Source organism: Lissotriton helveticus, chromosome 6, assembly GCF_964261635.1.
Source record: "Lissotriton helveticus chromosome 6, aLisHel1.1, whole genome shotgun sequence".
Lineage (NCBI taxonomy): Eukaryota > Metazoa > Chordata > Amphibia > Caudata > Salamandridae > Lissotriton > Lissotriton helveticus.
Genome location: NC_136067.1, coordinates 1,387,683,329 through 1,387,710,293, shown reverse-complemented (window position 1 = coordinate 1,387,710,293; position 26,965 = coordinate 1,387,683,329). Strand labels below are relative to the sequence as shown.

At 43.6% G+C, this 26,965-nt stretch overlaps 1 pseudogene; it reads left to right on the top strand.

Moving 5' to 3' along the window:
* Positions 1-205: 205 nt before the first annotated feature.
* LOC144762719 (uncharacterized) lies at positions 206-2,266 on the top strand (annotated as a pseudogene).
* The last annotated feature ends 24,699 nt before the right edge of the window (positions 2,267-26,965 follow it).

The window sequence follows — 26,965 nt, the reverse complement described above, 5'->3', positions numbered from 1 at the left end:
TTAACTATGCCAAAATAAACTTCAACTTCAACTGTGTCCTGAACAGTCTGGTGATAGGAGGCAGTGTATTCCCACACTAAAGAATACACAAGGCAACATGGGTGTCACCAGATCATTCAAGAGAAGCATAGCCACCATGTCTGCATTGCCAAGAAAGAAGTTCCGGAGGTCCCTGCAGGATGTGAGAGTGATGAGATGATTGGACATGGCGTTGGACCATCACCTTGCCGTGGACAGGCTAAACCTAAAGGTGAAGAAAGTATGGATGGAATCAACAAACCAAAGGCAGCGGTATTATAATACCACTCTCCTCCAAGATGCACAGAAATGGAATGAATACTCAATCGCCCTCAGTAACAAGTTTCAAGTCCTGCAAGAATTAAGAGGACGAAAGAGACCCAATAGAAAGTCAGTGGTAGAAGATCAAAGAAACATTGACATCAATCTGCCAGGAGGTACAAGAAAGACCAGCATAAAGAATGGATCTCCACGAGACTCTCCGCAAAATCCAAGAGAGAAAAGAAAAGAAAGCTGCAGTCAATACCAGCAAAAAAAGCAAAAGCTGAAGGCGAACACATAAATACCAACAAGAAATCAAAGAGAAGCTTGAGAACAGACAAACAAAGATTTATCGAATGTCTAGCCACAGAAGCCCAGGAAGCATCAAGCCTTGGAAACTTGAATGAACTCTACAACATAACAAGGAAACTTTCCGGCAGATACAGCAAGCCAGAAAGACCTGTTAAAGACAAAGCTTGGAAGACAATCACGGGTAACGATGGCCAAAAACAAAGATGGGTGGAGCATTTTGAAGGACGGCTGAAGCAGCCTGTGTCGCAGTCAGCACCAAAGATACAGCCACCTGACAAGGACTTGCCAATCCACTCCAGCAGACCAACAAAGGAAGAAATATGGCAAGCCATCAAAATTCTGAGAAATGGAAAGGCAGCATGGCCTGACAACATTCCTGCCTGAGGCACTGAATGCAGACATTAACAGCAGCAGATATGATCTACCTCAAGTTTGGAAGGATCTGGGAAGAAGAAAAGGTGCCATCAGACTTAAAGGAGGAATATCTTATCAAGATCGGCAAGAAAGGTGACCTGAGTAACTGCGCTAACTACAGACGAATAATTCTTCAAGCAATGTCAGGCAAAGTGTTCAACAGAGTCATACTGAACAGAATGAAGGAACAAGTTGATGCTCAGTTGCGAGATCAGCAAGCTGGCTTCCGCAAAGTTGGATCCTGTACAGACTAGATTGCAACATAGAGCATCACCATTGAGCGGTCGATGGAATGGAACTTTTCCTTTTAGGTCAACTTCATCAACTAGGAGAAGGCATTCGACAATGTGGACTGAGAGACGGTTTGGAAACTCCTCCACCACTATGGTGTGCCAGATAAACGTGTAAGAATCATCAGGAACTCTTACAAGGGAATGACTTGTAAGATGATCCATGGAGTACAACTCACTGGAGCCTTCCAAGTGAGGACAGGAGATCGCCAGGGTTGTTTGCTTAGCCTTTCCTCTTCCTGCAGGCCACAGACTGGATCATGAAGACATTGGATCCACTGGACACCTTGGGTGCAGCTCAATGGCTGGGGCTTTGCAGACGACATGGTCCTACTCTCCCATACCCATCTGCAAATGCAAGAGAAAACCGACAAGGTAGCTGCCAAATCAGCACAACTTGGCCTCAACATTCACACAGAAAAAAACAAGATCCTTGAGGGCTAACATGGCCAGGACAACTGCAGTCATTCTTAACAGGCGATGCACTGGAAGAGGTTGAGGTCTTCACCTATCTGGGCAGTATCACAGACAAGCAGGGTGGCACAGACGCTGACTTCAAAGCAAGAATCGGCAAAGCAAGGCCTGCCTTCATTCTGTTAAAGAAGATTTGGAACCCCAAGGACTTTACACTGCAAACCGAGATTAGGCTTTTTAACACTAATGTAAAATCGGTTCTTCTGTATGGAGCAGAAATTTGGATGACCACAGTGACCACCACCAACAAAGTCCAGACCTTCATCAAAACCTGTCTGAAGAAAATCCTCCAAATCTGCTGGACAAATCCCATCAGCAACAACAATCTGTGGCAGCAGATTTTCCAACTCCCTGTTCATGAAGAAGTCATAAAAATGCACTGGGGCTGTATAGGTCACACCCTCCGCAACTCTGCATGAAACATCACCAGGCAAGCCCTGACGTGGAACCTTCAAGGTGAAAGGTAAAGACGAAGGCCAAGAAACACCTGGGGCTGAGACTTTGAGGCTGACTGCAAGGAGATGGGTTACATCTGGAGTCAGATTGAAAGAAAAGCTCAGGACTGACGTGGCTGGAAAGTCCTGGTTAATGCCCTATATACCCCAGGAGGACAAGTAGGCATAAGTAAGTAGTAAGTAAGTAATTTTCCTATTTTAATTAATTCAGGGTTAGGATTAGTGTGACGGCTAGGGTAAAAAGTGAATAATTTAAATGAAACAAATTTGGAATAAGAATTATATGACAGACAATTCATTTAAATGCAATAGAAAGGTAATTAAGATTAGGGTTAGTAATGTGGTTAGGTTATGTAGTAATGTATCATTATTTCCTATAATTAAAAATGAAATACAATAATTTAGGCGTACAATTGAATATAGGTAAAGGACAATACACTATTTTAGCTGACTTTATTACAATTAAATTAGGTTAAGTTTTAAGAGTAGATTTTATTCTGAAGAAGAAGAAAAAAATCTGAGACCATGGCAAGGTGAAGGAGTCAATGGCTGGGTATCAAAATGGAGTTCAGGCCTTCTTGGTTTATCAAAGTGGAGATGTTGGCTCCGGTAGTCCACCCTTTAGTAGTTTACTCTTGTAATGTAGGAGATCAACAGGGAAATGCACTGGCAGATCAACCACTTTCACTGCACCACTGCTAGCCGGCATCCTTGTGGAGAGTCTGTGCTGTCTTGTTTTCGGACAAAGGAAAGGGCTCTGTCATCATGATGGACCTCACCTCTGGGAGTACGCTTTCAGAGTTCAACTCCAATACTACATTTAAGATGCACATAGGCAAATTGGTGCATTTTATGTTTCTACCCATAGGTAAATCGGGATAATGCCACAGGATGAATATAAGGCAGAGAAGTTCTCATCAGTCATGATCAAGTCCTAAAAGGAACAGCCGAGCCAGAACTGCCAGGCCAAGTTATCCCTTTACGGAACAAAAGAAACCCAAGATCGCTTTTGCCCTGCTTGGGGCTCGTCAGTCGGATGCAGCTTGTTTCCAGGGGCACAGTAAGCATGGTGCCAAATTTGGGCAGATCAGTCAAACTTAGGGCATTGCACTGAAGTATACAAACAATGCGATGGATGGACTACTTGAATTAATCTTAGCCACTGGTAGTTACTAAGGCCGCATCCCAGGCCATCATTATTTTGCACATCATGCCACCTCAGTTTAAGTTTTAAGACATATCTAATGATGAGCATGGTATACAGTGATTGATTTACTTATAAAGTAATTGTACAGCACCAGTGGTCTCTTGGTGCTAAACACTAAAATAAAAAAACGAACTGAGAGCTAGCAAGACAGTAGCGTGTTCCCTAGTTGAACAGATACGTTTTAATAACCTTTCTAAAAGACAGAGGATATGTTATCTGTGTGAAGCTCAGAGGGAGATCATTCCAGAGAGTAGGAGCCAAATATCGCAGAGGATCTACCGTCACACTATGCTTTGTTTATTCCGTGAACTTGGAGGAAGGGTTGGCTAGAGGATCTTAAGGATCTATGTGGACATTCAGCTTCAAGTTAACAATGGCTCCTTGTGGGAATTTATTATTGAACAATGAGTCATGCATAGGATTTTGAACTTGTCTCTTTGAGCCACAGTCAGCCAGTGCAAACATCTGTAACTCAATACCTTTAAGTTTGCAAATTTGTCTCACAAAATAATTGTGGATACGCTGAAGCCTGATAATTTGTGGTTGCGGAAACCCTAATCACAAAGAGATGCAGTAGTCCATTCTTGACATGAGACAAGCAGAAACAACGGCAAAGCGAGATTCTTTTGGAAGAAAGGAAGTGATTTTATTCAGTGACTTTAATGACAAAAACAGGTGTGCCCTATGTTAGAGATATGCTGATAAAAATCCAGATTATCATCACAGGTCACTCCCAAAGACTGCACCTTGGCCATTGGAGCAGGAGTAGTTTCCACGCTCGCAGGCCATATTCAGTTGTTCCAATAGCATTTTCCTTTCCCCAGAATCAAAAGCTCTGTCTTGCTGGCATTAAGTTGTAGGACGTCGTGCCCAGTCGCGTCGCGCCCAGTCCATTGTTCAGTTGCATCCAATAAATAATAGACGTTAGCTGCTAAATCAGGTGCTACAATTGGATTGCCATCTACACAACAATAAGCATGACAGGAAAAAGGGCAAATGATGCTCATTAAAGTTTGAAAGTATAGACTGAATAGCACATGAGAGAGATTTAAGAGCCTTCATGGAGTGAGACTAACCACAGTATTACACAATACCATATATACCTATTTGTTCTAACCTCACCATTAATGTGGCCCTTGCTATTTATTACCTTGTCTGTTCTTCGTGGAAGGGCTACATCCAAATGTCTGCCCACTTTCAGTCATCATTTTGTTTATTACTTGCTTTTGTGCAGGGCTCAATGCCATGAGGACTCTTAACCGCACTACAAGAATCAACGCTTGGGGATCTAAGTGAGCGATACTGTTAGAAAGCAGCGGTTGCGCCTTCGAAGCTTTTAGGAAGATGAGAATAAGATGCTAGTTTGCAGTATTGTTTGGGACATCATTCACATGCATTCACATGCACTTGTTATGTCAGAAGGCATCTCAAATGTAGTGCCTCAGCAGTTTTACTTTAATGCAGAATCTGCATGAGATCTCACGGAAAGACCCAATTCACTTTTGGGCTGGCATGTTCGAAAAGCTGTTCTGAAGCATAATTTAGAAAACGTAAAATTGTTAAATGTGAGGGTTCTAAGAATAAAACACATAAGAAATACATAAAATTACAAAGAACTCTGGCAATAATAATAACACTAACAGCATCAAAGGCAATAATAATTATAATAATGACAAAACCAATAATAATGAGGACTCATGGCAGTAGTAGCAATAATGATCACGAAAGTAATACTACTAACATTTTTATAACATTGTCGTTGTTATTACTATTATACTAATGCCTTTGGGATGCACTAGCTACTGCAGATTCTCGTTATTTTGTGTTGATGACATTCGAATTTTTCAGGAAAGGCCAGAAAACACTTTGAATTTGTTTTACCACAAAACCAGGGACTGTCCCTTGCAATTGGAGCTGATCACAACATGCACTTAGACAATGCCTCAATTTTTCCCGAGAGATTGAGCAAGTTCTCTGATCATGTTAAGGACATAACAATGGGCTGCGTGGCTAGGCTGCAGCGGAGATGCACGTGTGAGCCCCAGCTCTGGGGCCCATGATTGGACAGCAGCGATTATTCTGATGACTAGCCTTCACAGAACTTCACTTTAACCAGAGGGAGCAAGGCAATGCCTTCCCCAGTGCCTTCATTTCAGCAGAAAAGCAAGCATTCCATAGGAACATGCTAAAAAAACCTTGAACAGCGTTTGGAACGTTTGTTGTAGTTTCTCATTTTAATGATATATGAATACGTTATGGAACTCTGCATGATGTTGATAAAGAAATGGGCATTTCGCAAGTTTGGTTTTATAATAAGGGACGCATTACATCATGTCACGGTAAGCGTGTTTTAAAGCTAAGCGGTTTAAAGGCAAATACATAGGTGATAAAAAGCGCTGGCTTACCACACGAGGATGCACGGATTATATACGACATTTTGTTAATTGTATGGGTGTTTTGGAAAAAGGATTGTTGTTCATAATATTGGATTGTGACGTGCCATTGACTTGCAGTGTTATATCTGAAATGTTGCTTGAAATGTTTACTGAAGAAATAAGTGTAGAGAAAAAGGAAGCAATTTGGTTGTCAGTCGTATGGGGAGTGTAATGATAATGCCGATACCTTCATGTAAAATTATTTCTTTTATATTTTAGATGTTCCTGATGAAGGGATTTTTTTATCCTGAAATGCATTGGTTACTTTTAATAAAATCGTGACATGTGGAACTCAATGGTGCTCCGATGCTTTGTGAATATTGTCGCAAAATACTGGAATGAGTAAAATGAATTGAATAAACATTGAAACAAAAAAGGAAAGGAGGAAATTATCGATACACAGAGGATTAAATTATTTGAATTTAATTCATTTGATTCATTCAGATATATGGCTGTGCAGCTTGGTGAATCTGAGTAGGTTCCCTCGTGTTTTGTTGACATTACAGCGCAATGGGGCGGACCGCAGACAAGCTTGCACGTCTTTAAAGTTCTGAATTGGCTTAAACACTGATAAATTGGATTACGCCGGCGTGCATCTCACCAATTCCAATGTACACATACATTTTTTTGACAGGGGCAGATTAAGCTATTTGCCCAGAATCACAGGATGTTTGATCCTCCCGCCAGACTCGAACCTGGTTGCCCTGCTTCAAAATCAGCCGCCCTAGCCATTAAGTGACACTGCACCCTTGGGTGCCAAGTGCAGCTTTAAAGATAAGGAAGAACGATTAGTAAAGGGAAAAACAGAAGTCTCTGAGAAGGGAAGAGAAATATTTTAGATCATATATTCACAAGTACCTTTAGCAAACAATTGTTTTACTCGATGCCAAACGGATATCCTGGCATTACATCTCTGCACCCCTGAACTCTGTATGACAGCTGTTGTTTTGTGTGCTGTGATTGGTCACCATTTCCAGCAAATAAATATCTGTCTCTAATGATGTCAAATGCCATGCAGTAGTGTTCTGTGTGCACAGGGTTGTGGAGCTTACAATCAACAGAGATTGTTTTGCTCTAGAGGAGCAAGAAGGAGCCTTGCACGTCCCGTGGTCATTCCTGGACCGAAGCATCATTCATATATCATATGTACCTTCATTTACTGTTACCCAAAGTCGGAGCTGGCTCCTTCCTAAAAATAGCCTACTCAAACAAACCACGTTGCGAGGGCAAAGTCCGTACAACTAATTTAAGTAAATATCACAAATTACCTTTTTGGATGTACTTTACCCATAATAAGGGTATTTCTGACAAGGAATAAATTGCATGTGCAAAACATCCAGGTGCAAGTTTTGAAACGGATTTTAAAGTTGCCACTGGTAACGACGACTATAAATTATAAGATACACAGTGCGCCATGTATTGGTGTTAGAAATGATGTTACCTCTGCTTACTGTTCTTATCATTAGAACCTATAAATATTACGTCAACTTTAAAACAAAAACGTGTGACACTGTGTTATCGTGTCGTAGTTTGACAACGATTGGGTTAGCATTTGCTTCAGCTACACGAAGTTTTCACTGTTAGCTTGGCTATATTCCGGAGGCCATTTTTTATCTCTGGCTTCCATTTTAGTGAATGTGCTGCCTCGTGGTCAGCATGCCCTTTTGTCCTTTCTCTCTCCCGATGACCATTTGATCTGCCCAGCAACCGGCTATTTTTAGTAATGGTAAAGCCTGCACATGCGTATTCAAGCTCTCTAGGTTAATGATCGGTCACTGCTTAGGAATGTTCTTCAAACTGACCAGTGGTACTAAACTCCTCCCACATGCTGGCTGTGTTCCAAAAATGCCCTTATATGTACCTGAAATTGTGTAAAAGTGTACCGCCTATTTTTCTCATTCCTGTAAACTGTATAAAAGAAGCCACGTCTTTAATGTTCGGTGTGATACTCCTTGCATTACCGAAGGGTGCTGTAGGATTGTACCACCACCCCATGGGGTCTTAATAAATTTGTCTTTTGCATTTCCAGTTTCCGTGCCAACTTCTATTCTAAGGTATGAAGAGTTTTTGCAGAGTATGTAGGTCTGTTGAAACCCGATACCACAAATTGGCGCCCGAATAGGAACTCATCGGCGACTCGGATGCCCGAAGGATTGGTCGTGACGAAGGATTGGAAACTCGCCCTGGAAGCGCGCTGCCACTGAGTGACCCGAGTCTTGGCACCCACGGCAGTTTTCCCTTTCTTCCGATCTGACCTTCCAGGTGGTGCCGGTCCTCGACTGAGATCTTGATCGTTGGGTTGCCGTGCAGTGACCGTTTGGCCGATTCGAGAACTTGGCAGTTGGAACCTGGACATTTGGAATATTTGGTAAGCTTTGGATTGGTAAGGTAGTCTACTGACACTTACTGTGGCTTTTTGGATTTGTTTGAGTTAGCTAACATTTGGATCTATGCTTTGTATTATATGTGGAGTGCACCTCACATAGGCAGGTAATGTGGAGATATCTCTCTGACTTTGTATTTGTTTGAACGGCACACTATGTGTTAAAATACATTATGTATAGTACATTATGGAATAAGTACACTAAGGCCGACCTTGAATTGCAATGGCCACTACATGGGTCGTTTGACTTACGAAAGGTTCAGTATGTGGAGCAGTGTTTATTTCAGCGCAGGTCTAGACAGGATATGTTTGATTGTGTGCGTATGTGGGAGAAAGCGGTGCGTGAACGAATGAAGCATGAACAAGCCTTGGCGGACAAGGAGCGTCAAAAGGCTGCCCATGTTAAAGCTTTACAGTTACAGGATAAGGAACTACAGGACTAGAAAGATAGGGAGATACGGGAGCGTAATCTACAAATTAATGGTCAGTTTCCTATTCGACGTCCTCTCTATCCTGTCCTTAATAATTAATCTGATGATTTTTCATTGTTAGATCGTTGCCCGTCTCCATATATCATGCCTACGGCCCCAGATGTGGATCCTGATTCATCTGAGGAGCGGGATAAAAAGAGGGATACCCGTTCTATGCTTTCTACTGCTCGATCTGCGGAATTACGCGGGATGGCTCGTAAACTTAATGTTGATGTTATTTCTGTTTCAGAGACTGAAGATTGTATGCGTAAGTGGTCTGAAAAAGAGCAATTGTATTTTCTGGAACATTTTGGACAAGAAGTTGTTGAACGATTTAGGAAGTATTCACCTGAGTTGGAACCTAAGGCTATAGCAGTTGGTTGTGATAATTTACATAAAGGTATTTTTGTTCTCGCAGGCGCAGATGATTTCTTCCAACTTCTGGTTCAGCTACGGGATGAGACGTTGCGACTACGGAAGCTGAAAAAGACAGCGGGTTCAACTGCGCCTGGATCGACGGTTGAATCCAGGGAGTGCCCTATCTTTGAAGCAGATAAGAGTGCTACAGTTCACGTTATGCCTATGCGAGAAGCTGCGCCTTTGTATGTCCCTCCCAAAGGTCAAGGTACAGATGATAATAAGTTGTCTGCGGATTCGAAGGGTTATTTCATATATAATTGGGTTTATACTCCTTGGAATAGAGCGGATGTTATGGCACTTAAAACTGCTTTGCCAGACCCGCGCAAAAATCCGGCAGCTTTCTATGAAGGAGTAGACGGAGCTATTTCTTCATGTGTCATGACGTTAGTTGACATTGATCTTTTCTTTGGCTTAATATTGCCTCCCGATATGTGGAGGGCAATTCGTAAGTTTGATGATCGACAGATTTTAGGTGCAGATTGGAGGGATCTAGCACAGGCCGATTTGGATAGAGAACCCGCGTGTAAACCATGTAAATTAATTTTAGACCTTCCGGCGGCTATTTTGAATAAATTAAAAACGCTTATTCCCCCTAAAAAGATTGATTGGACGATGTTGGCCTCTTGTAAACAGAAGCCAGATGAATCATTTACTGATTTCTTTACACGCTTTGAGGAAGCGTTTCATGATTACAGTGGTCAATTATTAACAGAAGACACGGGCAGGCATTTGTTTGTCGATAAGTATGTGGCTAATCTCCTACCGGAGATTGCAAAGAGTTTAAAGGCTAGTGAAAGTTCATGGACTACTGCAACTCCCGCTTCTCTCCTAACTATGGCTCAGTATTATGAACGACAGGAATTGGAGGCTAAGGAAAGTGGTGATAGAAAGGCGAAAGATTTGAAGACGAAGGTGATGTTGGCTCAGGTTTATGCTGCGCAGCCGAGGAGAAATGATAGGGGTAGACGTGAGTCTTATGGCCCGCCTTCTTCCCGCCCTGATCTCTCTACAGTTCAGTGTGCATACTGTAAACAGTTTGGACATTGGCTTTCAGATTGTCCGGTGCTTCAAGAACAGCGTATTCAGCGTGTTCGAGGAAATAATAGGTTTCGGAATAGTTATTCAGGTCCGAGGGGTGGAGCGAATGATCGTGATAGGTTTGAAGTTAGGGGTCGTGGTCAGGCTGACTATAATACTTTTGATCGACGGAATCAGTATCAGATAGCTGAGGGTGAGTCTTCTGAGTTTCAGGATAATACGTATGCATAGGATTGCGTAGGATGGGGTATGGAATCGGTTGAAGTACCAGTAGATCAAAGGGGTCCTTATATTTCAGAGCATGTTTTGGGTTCTACTGATCAGGTTCTGGTCGATACAGGAGCTACTCGTAGCGCTCTGTCCAAACAATTGGTTCCAAGGGCTCCCCTGTCTGGCGAAACGATTACATCAATAGGGTTCGATGGAACACCTTCACTTAGCCCATTGTCTCAGCCCCTTCCATTTCACATTGATAAATTCACTGCCCCATGTCCATTTTTGTTGTCCCCAAATACGCTGGATAATATTGTGGGACTTGATAAGCTCAAGTATTTTCGAGCAACCATACGCTGCGCCCCCGAAGGGGTGCGGGTCAGTTTGAATGAGAATTACCCAGAGTTTGAGATATCGTGCCTCCTTCAGGAAGCCGATGTGTTAGCCTCCCTTCCAAGTACTTTATGGGCCACTTCTTATACTGATGTAGGACAGATGATTATCTCGCCCGTACACATCACTGTAAAGGAGGGAGTGCTTTTGCCCCGTGTACCACAGTATAAAATTTCTAGAGAAGGTGAAGCTGCCTTGACCCATATCATAAATGACTTGATCGCTGTAGGAGTGGTGGCGGAAGTTCCCTATAATGTTTGCAACAGCCCTATTCTTCCGATTCTAAAGAAAGATACAGACACTAGGATTTACCGTTTTATTATTGATTTGAGGGAGGTCAATAAGATAGTAGTGCCCCAATATCCTGTGGTGTCCGATATTACTACCTTACTTACCTTGGTCCCACCCACAGCTACCATTTTCTCTGTCATTGATTTAAAAAATGCTTTCTTTTCGATCCGCATTCATCCTGACAGACGGTTTCTCTTCGGTTTTACTTTAAATAATAGATCATACAGATTTTGTCGAGTTCCTCAAGGCTATACAGAAAGTCCAAGTATTTACAGTCAGGCCTTGAAAAGACAGCTTGATTCTTTTGAGCTACTGTCTGGAGTGGCTCTTATTCAATATGTTGATGATATTTTGTTAGCAGCGGACACGCATGAACAATGTGAGGAGAGTACTCTTTCCCTGCTCTCTTTCCTTGCCAAGAATAATCACAAGGTTTCGAGAAAGAAATTACAATATTGTAGACTGAAGGTGACCTACCTCGGTCATCTTCTGTCTAAGGAGGGGCGTGCATTGACATCAGATCGCATTCAAGCAATTTTAGACACACCAGTTCCTTCTACTCCGAAAGATGTTCGTGCTTTCATAGGTTTAACGTCCTTTTGCAGGCAGTGGATATTAGGATTTTCACACATTATAAAACCTTTGTTAGCGTTGTTATCCAAAAATACATCGACTCCTCTTGAATGGACAGACAAATGTCAGAATTCTTTTGAACAATTGAGACAGGCCCTTTGCTCTGCACCAGTGTTAGGTACACCAGATTATACAAAGATTTTTACATTATAAGTACACGAGAAGGATGGGTGCGCATTGTCAGTTCTAGTGCAGACACATGGAGATAAACAGCGACCTTGTGCGTACTTCTCAGCAGTACTTGATCCTGTAGCACGAGGATTACCTGGGTGTTTTCGAGCAGTTGCAGCAACAGCAGTGTCTATACGACAGAGTGAGGGAATAGTTTTGACACATAAATTGTTGGTATTAGTGCCCCATGCGGTAGACGCCTTATTGAATCAAACGAAAACACAGCATTTAACTAGCGCTCGTTTAACAGGATACGAGTTAACGCTGTTGGCGCCACATGTTACACTGAAGAGGTGCGCCACTTTGAACCCTACTACTTTACTGCCATATCCTGTCTCTGAGTCCCAAGAGGAAGGACAGCATGATTGTGTTTTTCTGACTGAAGAACAAACAAAGGGCCGTATTGACTTACAGGATACGCCACTTCCAGATGTAGATGGGGAACTGTGGGTTGATGGATCGTGTTTAAAGCTGCCAGATGGTACGACTCCCGCAGCCTATGCAATCACGACACTTAAGGCAGTGCCCAAGCAGCTGAATTGATAGCTCTAACGAAAGCATGTGAGCTAAGTGCTGGATTATGTGTGAATATTTACACTGATAGTCGCTATGCTTTCGGAGTAGTGCACGATTTTGGCCTACTCTGGAAGGAACGAGGGTTTCTGACTTCGCATGGAGTGCAAATCATGCATGGAGAGTTAGTACATGATCTCCTGAATGCACTATTATGCCCAAAGAAAGTAGCTATAGTCAAATGCAGTGCACAGATAAAATAGGACAAGGAAATGCTTTTGCAGATCGTACAGCGAGAGATACTGCAATGTTAAAGAATGTCTCTCCCATGTATGTGGTGAAATCACAGGCTGAGCGATGGCATGATGCCAGAGAGGAAATATTAGACATACAGAAATCAGCTTCTGAAGCGGAACTTGCAAGTTGGACTACAGAGGGAGTGTTGGATGATGAGGGCTGTTGGCGTAGCAAAGATATGGAGAGATGGAAATTGCCTGCCGCCTATCTGCAAGCAATGGTTCAAATGACACATGGGCTGGCACATGTTGGAGCTCTTGCAATTACCAAGTTGCTTACACAAGTTTGGGAGCATACTGAGATTGCCAGCACGGCTAAGAGAGTAGTCAGACTTGCTTGATATGCTTGCAGTACAATCCTGCCAAAGGGACTTATACTCCTAAAGGAGGGTTCGCTCCACCGACTGCACCATTTGAAGTACTACAGATGGATTACATTCAGCTTGAACGCTGTAACAATTTGAAGTATGTCTTAGTGGTAGTGTGTGCCTTTAGTAAATGGATAGAGGCCTACCCCACGAAGGACAATACAGCGTTGACAACAGCTAAGGTGTTACTCAAGGAGTACTTCCCGAGATATGGTGTTTGTAAATTTTTGTGTAGCGACAATGGTCCCCATTTTGTCGGGAAGATCGTGGAGTATGTCTTGAAAGGATTGGGGATAAAACAAAAATTTCATGCTGTGTTCCATCCGCAGTCAGCAGGTTTAGTGGAGAGATACAATGCTACTTTGAAGCTGAAGCTAGCAAAGATTGTGGCATCCACGTCTTTGAAATGGCTGGATGCCTTGCCCTTAGCATTACTATCTATTAGATCAGTGCCACACTCCCGATCTGGCCTCACACCCTATGAAGTGGTGTTTGGAAGGCTATGAATATTTGGGGAGTTCCTAAGCCCCGTCTGGTACATGATGTGCCTTGTATAATGATGAACGATTATTTGGCACGATTAACAAATGATTTACTTTCTATTCATCAACAGGTTCGAGAAGCGCTTCCAGACAAATCTACGGGCGAGGCTCATAATCTCCGACCTGGGGACCACGTGATGGTCCGAGCATTTGAGAGGTCCAGCAGCCTAGAGCCGAGATGGCGTGGTCCTGAGCAAGTGTTGCTCGCAAACCGAACAGCAGTGCGAGTTACGAACAGGAAGCAGTGGGTGCATTCCACTCATTGTTGCTGTGTTTCTCCGGATCTGGTGAATCCTGCTGTGCTGTCTGATTATCAGGATATTTTGGCTGCAGAGAAGAGCCCAGCCACTATGCCCAGCGAATCTGAGGAAGCCTTCCCGGACCACTCTGTTTCTGGTGCAGCGAAGTACAATCTGCGATCCAGAAAAGCAGCTGTTTTGTGCGAGACTGGTTGAGTTACCGCCCTGAGGTTTGTGAAAACGGAAGCCGAGAATATCAAGGAGGGGGATCAGTTCTGCTCAGTGTAGAGACACCCGTCTAGAATCTCGGAGAAGAAACCAGCGGCTACCTCAGGGCTCAGCACTCATTTGTTTTTTTAGTATTTTGTTTTGAGACTATGGCACCTAATACGATGAGAAATAAGAAGATTCTTGGTGCTGTAATTTTTGTTCTTATAATAGTGGTAATAGCAATAATAGCTTGGGTCGTAGAACGAATGGCCCCGGCGAGAAACTATATGCTGCCTGCCACTTCAGTTCCATCTGAGCATTTCCATTTTACCTTGCCTTATCATGAAGAAAGACAGAGGCAAACTTATTTGAATAACAGTTTCATCCAAATTTTACACCACACCCACAACATGACGAACACTACGAACTGTTGGGTATGTGGAATGTTGCCTGGGCATCAAAAGAAAGGAGGAACTCCACTTATTACTCTTCCATTTTCTCATAATGGTTCCTGAAACGCCTGGTACACTCTCCTCTTCACTTTGAGATGGCCAACAAAAGGTGGACTTCTTTTCCGACTTAATAAAGTTTGTCATAATGATAAAGATGGCTACCCACAAGCAGAAGGAACTAAACTCGAGTGGGAAGAATATCGACCGGACAATGTATCTGCACCCCGTATTTTTACTAATCTAAGCACTGTGAATATGTCTAATTTATTTGTGATTACAGTTATTGAAGCAAAAGCTGATCTTTGTGTAAGAAATAAAGGTACTATCCCAGTAGGGAAAAGTGAATGTACTACTACTCTAGCATTTGACACACCAAATAATATTGCTTTTGTAGCATCAAGTAACCCTTATTTTATTTGTGGAAATAAGGGCTACCACCGCCTTTCGATTGGGTGGTTAGGAACCTGTTACATATCTTTTGTATTACTCCCTGTGTTTATCGCCCCGCCAATGTACCATAATGATTTTGTGCTATACCACGATTTTAAATTGAATAGAGTTAAAAGGACATTAGATATTGATGATGTTGACCAAACTGATACTGACCTGCAGCAATATGTTGACTTCAAATTAGGCCTGTTTTCATTTGTAGGCGCAGCCCTAAACAGTAGAAAAATAAGACAGCTAACATGTGTTGTGGAAACTGTTGCCAATCAAACTGCCTCGGCTTTAGGGAAATTAACTGAGGAGCTTCATATTACCAGAATTGTGACGCTTCAGAACCAAATGGTTCTAGATGTAGTATTGGCTGATCGTGGGGGTGCATGTCGCATCATCGGTAGTAGTTGTTGTGTATATGTTCCTGACAACTCGCCTTCTGTATATGATGCTATTTCTAAATTACACAAGATCGCTGCAGAAATCCACCCCGAAAATGGTACATGGACATTTTCAAATTGGTTCTGGACTTTGCTTAGTACCTGGTGTTGGAAACTATTGACTATCCTTTGTATTTTCATTGGAATACTCTTTTTCCTTTGCCTGTGTATCCAATGTGGCCCTACACTATGCTCCGTATGTATCACTGCTTGCATTCCGTCCAAACCAGCTACTGCCAAAACTGAGCAAATGATCAGCAATGAAATAACAAACATAATGCTAATTAATATTGATGATGAGCACCCAGATTACTTAAGATATGAGGTAGCTTCAGCTAAATGCTAAAAGGGCCGTCTGTCGTAGTTTGACAACGATTGGGTTAGCATTTGCTTCAGCTACACAAAATTTTCACTGTTAGCTTGACTATATTCCGGAGGCCATTTTTTATCTCTGGCTTCCATTTTAGTGAATGTGCTGCCTCATGGTCAGCATGCCCTTTTGTCCTTTCTCCCCCGATGACCATTTGATCTGCCCAGCAACCGGCTATTTTTAGTAATGGTCAAGCCTGCACATGCATATTCAAGCTCTCTAGGTTAATGATTGGTCACTGCTTAGGAATGTTCTTCAAACTGACCAGTGGTACTAAACTCCTCCTACATGCTGGCTGTGTTCCAAAAATGCCCTTATATGTACCTGAAATTGTGTGAAAGTGTACCGCCTATTTTTCTCATTCCTGTAAACTGTATAAAAGAAGCCATGTCTTCAATGTTCAGTGTGATACTCCTTGCATTACCGAAGGGTGCTGTAGGATTGTACCACCACCCCATGGGGTCTTAATAAACTCGTCTTTTGCATTTCCAGTTTCCGTGCCAACTTCTATTCTAAGGTATGAAGAGTTTTTGCAGAGTATGTAGGTCTGTTGAAACCCGATACCACAATCGACAGACCTACATAACCATGTTTGGGGTTTTCAATGCAAAAAAAATAATACTGTTTTACCTGTGATAATGAGATGGGCCATCTTATAGCTGTGCAGTGGCTTTAGGGTATGCAAATTTTAAAAAAGACGTCTGGTTGTTGTGTAACAGCCTCCCTCTAGTAAAAGGAGATGGTACTGCGACTGCTGCTAGGTGGACATTTTCAAGCCTGCTCCTACACCCCCTTGCAGACTGTCACACAATTGTGAACAGCAAAGCAGAACAAAAAGACTATTTAACATGGTATACAATATCCCCCATGTCATCGGGCGATGCTACACTGCCCTTTTATAGCATTTAGATATGAACGGCATGACGCACACTGGGCTACTGAGGCAAAAAAAACAGGCGAGCTTGGTCTGGGCGGGATCCTCTCACATGACATCTTGTGGCTGATAATTATTCTACCACGAAGACTGATAAACTGGGGGTGAGTGCTTGCAATGTTCAACACTGCTTCCATCATTCCCTTTTGTTTTTGCTTTGTTCGTCCTAAGTTGGCAGGATATGTCCAGACGTTGGTTCCCTGCTCACTTTGCCACTGGATTCAAGCAAGCCTGGCTGATGAAGGCTGATTAGCCAGAAACCTGTTGCAGGATGCTTGTTTCCGGTCCAGGGAAGACATGGCTTGGTAGTTCGGGCTGAACTGTTCCCATGAGGCACAGGGTCAGACTGATTTGCATATGGCCATGTCTGAACTGGGGTGGCGGAGTGAGCTAAAGAATGATGATGGATTAAACCCAGATCAGTTGACTGGGGGTGAGTGCTTACAATGTTCAACACTTCGTCTATCATCCCCTTTGGTTTTGCTTTGATCGCCCTAAGTTGGCAGGGTATTCCCAGACGTGGGTCCCTTGCTCACTTTGCCACTGGATTCAAGCTAGCCTGGCTGATGACGGCTGATTATCCAGAACCCTGTCCCAGGATGCTTGTTTCCGGTCCAGTTAAGACATGGCTTGGCAGTTCGGGCTGGACTGTTCCCATGAGGCACAGGGTCAGACTGATTTGCATAAGGCCATGTCTGAACTGGGGTGGCGGAGTGAGCTAAAGAATGATGATGGATTATACCCAGATCAGTTGACTGGGGGTGAGTGCTTGCAATGTTAAACACTCCGTCCATCATCCCCTTTGGCTTTGCTCTGAGGCAGGCTGCAGCACAACCCTCCCTCTCCTTCCGCCTGGCTCTGCTGTTAGGCAGGCTGGAGCGTGCTGACTGACTGGAAAGGGGGAGGGGGATACAGCCTTGAAATACACAACAACAAAAGCGAAACCACTGAAGCACTGATAACGTATGTTGACAATTCTTAACAAGCAAGGGAGGGGGGGTTGCAGGGGAGGCAGCAGTAACACAACTGTGGTGTTAAGAGGGGTGGGAGGAAGAATCTTACATTTGAATGTAAGCAGAGAGGGTGCTGAAGCTAAACACAGGCTAACAATATTAGAGCAGGAAACCAAGAAACAAACAGTCCTCCAGAGTACTGATAAAGAGCCATAGTGAAATGAGACAGTACTAAGTCCCTGATCTGTGGGTGGAGCACAAGAGAGACAGGAGGGACAAAGAGGCAGGACTGACCACTAGCAAGCAAGGATTTTTAAAGGACAGTGACATAGACAAATTAAAAGCAATAGCAAAAAGTGGATGGACTTGATGCACACAGAATGATTACAGCTGTGTTTTCTTGCTCGACCTAATGAGATTGGACATGAGAGCAGCACAAAGAAACAACAGAGATCAGGAATGCCAAACACCCTGTAAATTACGATGGCTGCTGTTGTACCCATGAGTGCAAAAACAAAAGTTGATGGACAGAATGAGTACCCATGAGGGCAGGACGACTTGATGACACGCCACTAAGCTTACTGTTGGTGCCCTGTGGCGTGGATTTCTGAAACTCAGCAGGGTTTGCCCGTTCTGGTGAGCAGGGGCGGCTTGTGCAGTGGCGGGAGAGACCACACTGCTTAGGATGTTGCCTGGCCCTGGTTCCCCTTCGGTGGCGCGACCCAGTCGGGTTTCGCAATCCATGCAGACTGAGACCGGAAACCTCTCAGCAGGCTCACTGGGTGCCCAGCAAGCCAGAGGGGAATCAGCATGAAATGATACACTCCAGCCTCCGACCTAAGATGTAAGGCCTAATAAACAAATGTGGTATTGAAAGACAAACTAATATGACAACAAATCACTGGATAAGGAGAAGATGGATCACCTAGTTATTAATGGGGCTTAGTCCTCACTCCTACGTCACCTGTCATAGGGGGGAAACAACACATTAGTCACATATTGTGACATTAGATGTTACCAGGCGAGTTTGCAGTAATTTTGAGCCCAGTACTCTGGCATTCTGGCTATAAATAGTACTAATCCACACATTCTTCAATTGGCGCAACACACAATGGTACTCACCTAAAGTACGAAACTGGTAGCCAGCAAAAACAAACTAGAGCATCATAAAGGCAACCACTAGTCTGAAAGCACAGATATGGCTCTAGATGAACATATGTACAAAATTCTTGCAGCTATTATGTAAAGTAAAGCTGCACTGGAATATCAAATTGACGCAGTTACCCTGGATGTTGGAGTGCTTTGGGAGGACCACTGGAAGCTAGCACAGCAAGTAACTGAGATGTATACACAATGGCAAATGCTGGGCCAACAGCATCCATCCATCCATCAGGCTCTAAAAAAAGAGGTCACTTTTCTAACTGAGAAACTGGATGGAGAAGAAGGGCTCTCCAGGTGCAACAATGTGCACATCATTGTAGTCCCTCAAAGATCTGAGGGACCAAGTGCTGAACTGTTTGTGGAGGGATGGTTATTGAAGACAGTGCTTAAAGGTAAAATGTCTATAGTCTTCAAAGATAAGAGGGACAACACGGTCCTTGGGAGGCCACCTGTTACTTGGACTCTTCCCCGACCCATTGGGTCAAAATTACTTAATTCTAGAGACAGGGACAACATTTTGTAGATGGAGCGTTCATAGGAGTCCTGGCAGATAAATGGGAGTGAGTGATTTTGCAAACTACACTAATGTTGTGCAGAAACAAAGAGAAACTTTTACTGCTGTAAAGAAACACGTCAACTCAACCCGAAACATGTGCAAGTTCACTCTGCGAAATTGTGTGTTCTTGACAATAATACATCACATTTACCTCTGCTGCACCTATGTGGGCCTGGCTTGAATCCCATGGATATGCTATACCAACATACTTACAGCACCTGACACAGACAGGATGGCAAGAAACAAAGATAAAGGTGGCGAGAACTAGGAAAACACTAAAAGTTAAACCCATGAAAACCCAGACACAGAAAGAAAGATCGAAAGTGTTAGCTGAACTACATGAGTGTGAATCCTTTGGAGATATTAACAGGTGGGCTGTTCTTGAGGATGAAACGGTGGAAAGTGGAGTAAATGCTGTTGAATCTGTGGAAGATTCAGATTCTTTTCCAGGGCTAGGGTATTGGGTACTATCCCTCAAGTAGCCATTCTTTACTGAAATTAATGTACTATGTTATATGCGTGGATAGAGTGAATGAAAGGTACCCCATTTGGAATTGGGGTGATTAGGAAGGTAATTTATTTACCTAATAAGGAAGCTAATTTATCTATTTACTTTTCTTTTTCTATGAGTATATTGTATGTGGCATATGACTTATAGTAATAGGAAACCACAGGTCTACAATATGTTGAAGGGTATTGGAGAAGCCACCAAGAGACATCAAATTTACAGATATCTTAGAAGCAGATGTATGGAGATAGGCTACCTCCAGGGAACCATACCTGAATTTAATAGAATAAAACTCACCAGGCGATAAAGGTGAACAGACATTGGGAACTATATATTCATGTATGCCAGGAGGGCCCTAATAAAGATAGCCCCCGGATTGCCATATGTGATTGAGCATAAGAGAATGGACGGAAATGGTAGCTAAGTGGTGGTGAAGGGCATACAGGGTGGTCAATACTGAGTATTTGGGAGGTGTCCTGTCAGATAATCACCCTCTTAAACTAGTGAATAGATGTGCAGGAGTGATACCAGCCATCCGCTTGTGGCGACTTCGAGTTGAGTGCCTCACGGATGCTCCCTACAGGGAAATCATGCAATAAAACATTACACAATACTTAGTTGACAATGCAGGCTCTGCCTCAAACTTTTTATAGAGTGGGATGCCTTTAAGGTTGTCTTGAGAGACATATGTATTAAAACAAGCTATAGATTGAAGTCCGCCCTTCTTAATGAGCTGGCACTCACAGAGACGCTTGTTACAACATTAGAACACATAGCACTTACTAGAACAAATGAAGCTCGAAGGTTAACAGTTGCAAGAAATAAGTGCTTGGGGTGGACTTCAAGGATTTCTAATATTGAGCAGAGAGAATATTCATGAATGCAGTATGCTGAGGAGAGACAGAGGAGGTACAATGCTCGCCTGGCTCTTGAGATCACAGGTTTCTAGATCCACCATTTGCTCGATTATGGCGAATGCAGAAAAGTTTTGCAAAATACGGGCAGAGATTAATGCAATATTTGCCAATTATTACTTGAAACTATACAATGATGTACCTGAGAGGTAACAAAGGCAAATACCGGACTATCCAGACTGGCTACACATCAACGTTTTAACAGCGGAGCAATGTCAATTATTAGAGGCACGGAGAGGAGCTACGTCAGCAAACAAGATGGCTGCTTAGGCTCCCGGCTCCGCCGACCTCCGTAACCCGCCGCGATATCCTGTACATTATCCTGACTCTACGCCCGGTCTCTGTGTGCATGAACTGTTCCGCACTCCGATGGTGAAATCCGGAAACTTTTATCGGCTTGTTGGAAGAAGTTCTGTTGTGTTGAAGTTTGCGGCCTGCTCCAGCGGTGAAGCCGGGGCCTCGAGTACTTTCACAGCCGGGCTGCAGTGCAACAACATCGGCCAGAAGAACCAGGCTGGGTCCGGTCGACCGGAGTGGAGGCTTTGTTTAAGCCCGAATTTGGCGGTGATCGTTTTAATTGCTCATTATCAATGGAGGAGTGATCCTGCTTATTGCTGGTTGTGAGTGGGGGTTCCCGTCCCGCGTACCCGGTATCGGGGCCGCCGGAGTTCGTGGTTCAGGGCCTCTGACCTGCTGCCTTAACGGTGTGGACCGTGGCTGCGAGCAAAGACCGGTCACCCTCCGCATCTGTTTGTTCGCAATCCTGTTTGTCCCCCCCGAGGATGCCGGATTCGCCTGGGGAGGTGATTGGGATTGATATCGGGCATGAGACCGTGGATCGAACGATGCATGAGCCATCGCTGAAGTCAATACTAGCGGAAATTTGGGCGTTTCGATCACAGGTTGATGTCTTATTGAGCAAATTGGACTCGCGCCTATCAGAGATGCTCCGGGTAGACCCGGACCCGGCCTTACGATTGAAACAGGAATCTGCAGCCATTCAAACCGTGGCCATTTTGACTCCGTGCGAGAGCCCCGTGAGGAAACCAGCGTTGGAACCATCGGATGGTGCCCTGGGAGACGGTGTTCCCGTGGATGTTATGGTATCACCGAACCTTCCGCCGCTACCGGCTGGGGAGATATCAGGAGGCGTTCCCCTCCCGGAGACTTTTGTTTGTGACTTTCCTTTCACTTTGTGGTCGTCTTCTCCTCTCTTGGTGACTCTACGACTCCTGTGCAGAATACATTGGGACTGTTCGTCCAGGAGGGAGAGGTCTTCAGCGTCTAAGGTTCCCGTGGACCTACTGCCTGCGAGTCGCCATGGATTGCTTTTTGATGACTCTTTTCTCCTTTATTACCTCTCTGTGTGCCTTTGGGTCTCGATGGGAGGGGTCCGTGTTCTTGTTCGGAAGGGTCAAGGTTAGGATTGACTAAGTCGGGAAGGGTAGGAGTGACTTTCACAAGTGTTCGACCTGCAACTGCTTGCTCTAAGAGGCTGGGCGGTGTTTTCCGGTACCCTCTACTCTCTTCTATACTGTTGTCATAAGTGTTCTTTTAATGATAGGGGGTTGCTGTATCTGGCGGGGGTCTAAAGGGGCTGGGAGCCCGACTGTCTATGCCCTCCTCCATTCTTTTTCCTTCCTTTAGGGTTTTAGTTATTAGGGGCGACAGGCACGCTGCTAGTGGGGTTAGGCTGTAGCCATCTGCAGGGGTGCAGGGTGGGGGGCTGGACGGGTTTTTTTTTTATTTTGCCTTTTTTATTTTCTATGGCCTTTCTTTTCCTTCCTTTTCTTTCTTAAGGATCAGTATAGCTACGAATCATTCGGACTTTTCTCGTATGCTTGTATCTAGTGCTCAAGCTTTTCTGATATCCGATTTCCGGGTGGGCAGGCTCCGAGAATTGGCGCAACATGGACTGTATATTGTGTGTTCATTTGCATCGATCTGTATCCTTTGGCGCCGACTCTCCATCACAGTGGTTATAATGTGTCTATCCTGTTTCTTACCCTGTCCCCCGCATTATCTGGTTTGATTTTATGGCACCTGATCCTCTCTCATATAATATAAAACGAAACCTCTGACTCATTCTGAAACTTAATTTTGCATTCATATACCAGTTTTGTCCTGAATCGCCGCCGAACCTCTGGGTTGTCGGCTGATGGGCTGTGTAGTACTGCAATATCGGTGGTCTTAATCTATCTAGCGGCCAGCCCCTGCGGTTGTAGGCCCATGCCTGTATTTTCTTGAATGCTATAATAAAGGTTTTGGAAAAAAAAAAAAAATATATTAGAGGCACCACTGTCTGAGGCGGAGATAACCCTGAAAATTGATCAGTTAGCACAGAGTAAGACCCAGGAGGCGGACGGACTCCTGGTCAAAAGTTATACTTGTTTTAAGACTCTGTTTAGTTCCAAGGTCACGGCAAGTGTATCAGGTAGCAGAGCAGCAAGGGATTCTGCCTCCATCGATGAGAGAAACAATTATCACAGCGCTTCCAAAAGCAAGGCAGGATCCTTCAGATGTGTTATCATTATTTTTATTACATTTGGATTATAAAATCCAGGGGGAAATAATGGCTATCAGATTCACATATGTAGTGCAAGAGATAATACAACCAGACCAGAATGGGTTTGCCCAGGTCGTAATACCTTTGTTAACCTACATAGGTTATTTAGTAATGTGGATAGGCTTCACAAAGAAGTTCTCAATAATTGGGTGGCCTCCTTGTACATAGAGAATGCCTTTGAAATCCTATTGTGGCCCTATTTCACGGCCGTACTCAAAAAGCAGGCTATTCTTTGCTTAAATGGATTAAGAAGTTATATACAGCACCCATGACCAGAATGAAGACAGACAAGTAGTTTCTGATCCTTGGGAGGTGAAATGTGGGACAAGACGGGGTTGCCCCTTTGTCCCATTTTGTTTGTGATGGCAATGGAGCCTCTGACTTGCATAATATGAAGTGAGGGACTGCCCTGCTGCATCAATACCCATTGAAGGAAGGCAGCACCGACGTGGACTGCACCTGCTGCATCTGATGGCTAGAGAAGGAAAGAACGGTGCCCACTGTGTCCTGCTCATGAAGATGTCAACTCCTTACCTAGCCAAAGCCAAGAGACTCCAAGGGTCAGATGGCTGACCTCCTGCTCTCAGCATAGGGCCATAACAGCTGAAGAAGCCTGCTGGGGTGAGGTGGTAGCCTAGAACACCGGATTACCACTATGCAGCACCAGGGACCAGTACTCGGCAATCCATTCAGATGCTTGGGGAATATGCTAAGGTAAGGAATCTGCAGCTAGAAGTCTCTACCAGATCCCCAGAAATAAGTGGTAGTAGCAACCACCAGCACAAATAAAGGTCTGTGCAAAACGTTGTTATACCACTGCAGCTCAGCTTTCCTCTACTCTAGATAAATGGGAGTTGCAAGCAGTATTAAGCTGTATTCTAGACAGAAGATTGAATAGAGATACGAGGTGTGCTTTAGGAAAAGGCTTTGTAATAATGCTGCACCATCGTGCACACCTAGGCCGGCATCAGAACCCAAAGCCATTATACGACTCTCCATACACTATTTTGCAGATCTCAGATGAGCTTATCCAATATTACAGCTGCTTTTGGAACTCTAGGTGCCCCAGCTACAACAACACGTGTGTCGTTTGTTTTCCACTGTCCTGTGCCATGTAACTCAACTGGTAACACTCAGTGGGTACTGCACACAATTTTATTTGGTGCCACCCAGTGATGTTTGACATACATTGATACAAACAGCTCCCTTGACTATCCAGGTTGAATCCATCCAGATGAGGACTGTTTGGGCGAGGGCTCAATGATGAAGCCTGCCACTGATAACCATAGTGTCTAAGAGTCATTTTAAAAAGGAAAGACAGACCTCCTTTGTTGGTAAGAAGAGGAACCAAATAAAGGCTGAAGTGAAGTCAGTCTCTGTGATGATCTGACAAGCTAAAATCCACCACCACTGATGTTTTACAGTCTTTCCACGCTATACACACTGCTGGCCTTAAGGCTAAACAAATACAGGGCACGTACTTTAATGATTTTTCCTATCAGCCTTATTCCCAAACGGCAGATAAATAAATGTGTAAAGTCCCCTAGTAACTATGGAAGGTGGATGAAGACCAGCACACAAAGACTGAACCATGTGCAAAACAAATTATTTCAGTCAAAAGAGAAGATTTGGACTACCTATGAGAGGCGCACCCACACACAATGATGACAACTCGAAGACTATATGACAAAATAATATTGACGAATACTATTTTCAAAGCAATCAATTTGGTACATCGTCTTGTATGTGCGGACAAACTCTTAAGTTTCTATAGCATAACCAGAAGTCCACAAGCAGCAGAAGATTGCCAAACAGGTGGAAAATTTAATTTTTACCCCTCCAAGAAATTATCTACGTCAAGAAACTTAAATAAGGAAAGAGTACCAGGTTTTAATGATAGGCCATGCAAACCCTGAAGGAGCGAAAATTGAGTAAATAAAAAATAGCAAACAAAAGAAACTAACATTTTTAAATATATCAGTTTCTTGAAGGCAGGTTCAAATTTCCACATTGTTTTTATTGCAGATGGATTTGAATGTGGAACCTGCACTTCAACCATGGCAGTACATTGAGAATTATCAGGAATTCCCTAATTGGCTCTATTCTACCCAGGCACTAGGTGTGAACAGCACAGGTTCTATTTAAGAGAACAGTTTAATTTGTGAGCTCTTATGAGCCACTCTACAAATGCGTTGGGTGGGGAGAAAAGGGTGCAAATGTCCTTGGATGGTTTTTAAAATGAATCATTGCGCAAAATGGTTGACTGTTGACCACACTAATGCAAGCTGCAAAGGCATCTTGCACTGCCCTAATGGGTGTTTGGACACAATGATGCGAATCGGTCAGTGTAGTGTAGTTCCTATCATCCCAATAGGCTCTGCGCATTGGAATAATACCTACAGCAGTAAAGGCCTAGGCCAGACGTTAACTAGGTCTACTACTGTCGATACTAGACTTAAAGTTTTGGGTTTGCCAGCTTAGCTCAGAGTTCACTAGAAACTTTCTCGAATGTTCAGGAAAGAATTAACTCCCCTGATTAGACAAGAAGGGATTTAGTTTCTGACAACCATAGAACATGACAACTTTGCTCTCCCCTAATCAAGAGTATATCTCGAGAGTCGTGTGAACAAAAGGCAATTTATTTTACTCAGTCAGTACGTGCATTCTTAGTCTCATCAGAATGTAGAGAAAAGGAAGAGACGGGCGTGTTCAATAAAAAGGTGTTATTTATTGATCAGTCTCTTTTCTCATACAAGAGAAATGGATCGATATTATTGCAATACTTATAGCTAAGTAAAGTGCATACATTAAAAGCAATAGTATAAAATAATACTGTAAAAACATTGATATGGTTTCTAAGCCATAAGATGTTTTAAAATGAATAAAATATATTACATACACATATACATTTGACTAAACGTACTCAACTGGTGTTTCTAGATACGCCTACCCCGTGTACCTGACCTAAGTCTAATACGTGGGCGGGAATAGAAAGTTACAGTTTAAGTTAAGTTTGTTTTTGCCAAGTGAATAACTAAAGAATTCTCTGTGAGGGGTCATTCAGTTCTGTACCTGGAAGTTAGGATGAATGAGGAATGGTATCTCTCTCTCTGGTCTCGATATTCCAGGCTGCCTGCGAGGGCTACCCAGAAACGCCGGTGCTGGATTCTCGGCAGGAGAAAGCAGCGCGTCTCTCAGCGCGTCAGGAAGGCGGGGCTGCTGCCAGCGGGGTCTGCTCTGCTCTTGGCTTCGGCAAGTATGGCTGCTCCGTCTCGTCACCACGCGTGTGTTTGCATAGGGCAAGATCGGTAATATTTATACCTTTAAGGTGCCGAGATTGACGTAAGGATGGACATAGATACGTCAATAAGGATGTCATACGACTTGCTCGTTAGCACATTCTTTTACTGAAGTTCTCGGTGAAATCAAAACAATGGCCGCAGGGTTTTGCCCAGGTTGTCATAGGTTTGATTTGTTATGAGAACTCCGTATGCCTTATCAGGGGCTGGAGGAATATCGCTTGTCTAATTAGATCGCAAGCGTTATGACCTAATCAGATAACACGTTCCTGTGCCGTAGTGTGACTGCGTCAGATAACGGTATCTGCATCATGGGGGTTTTCTGCCT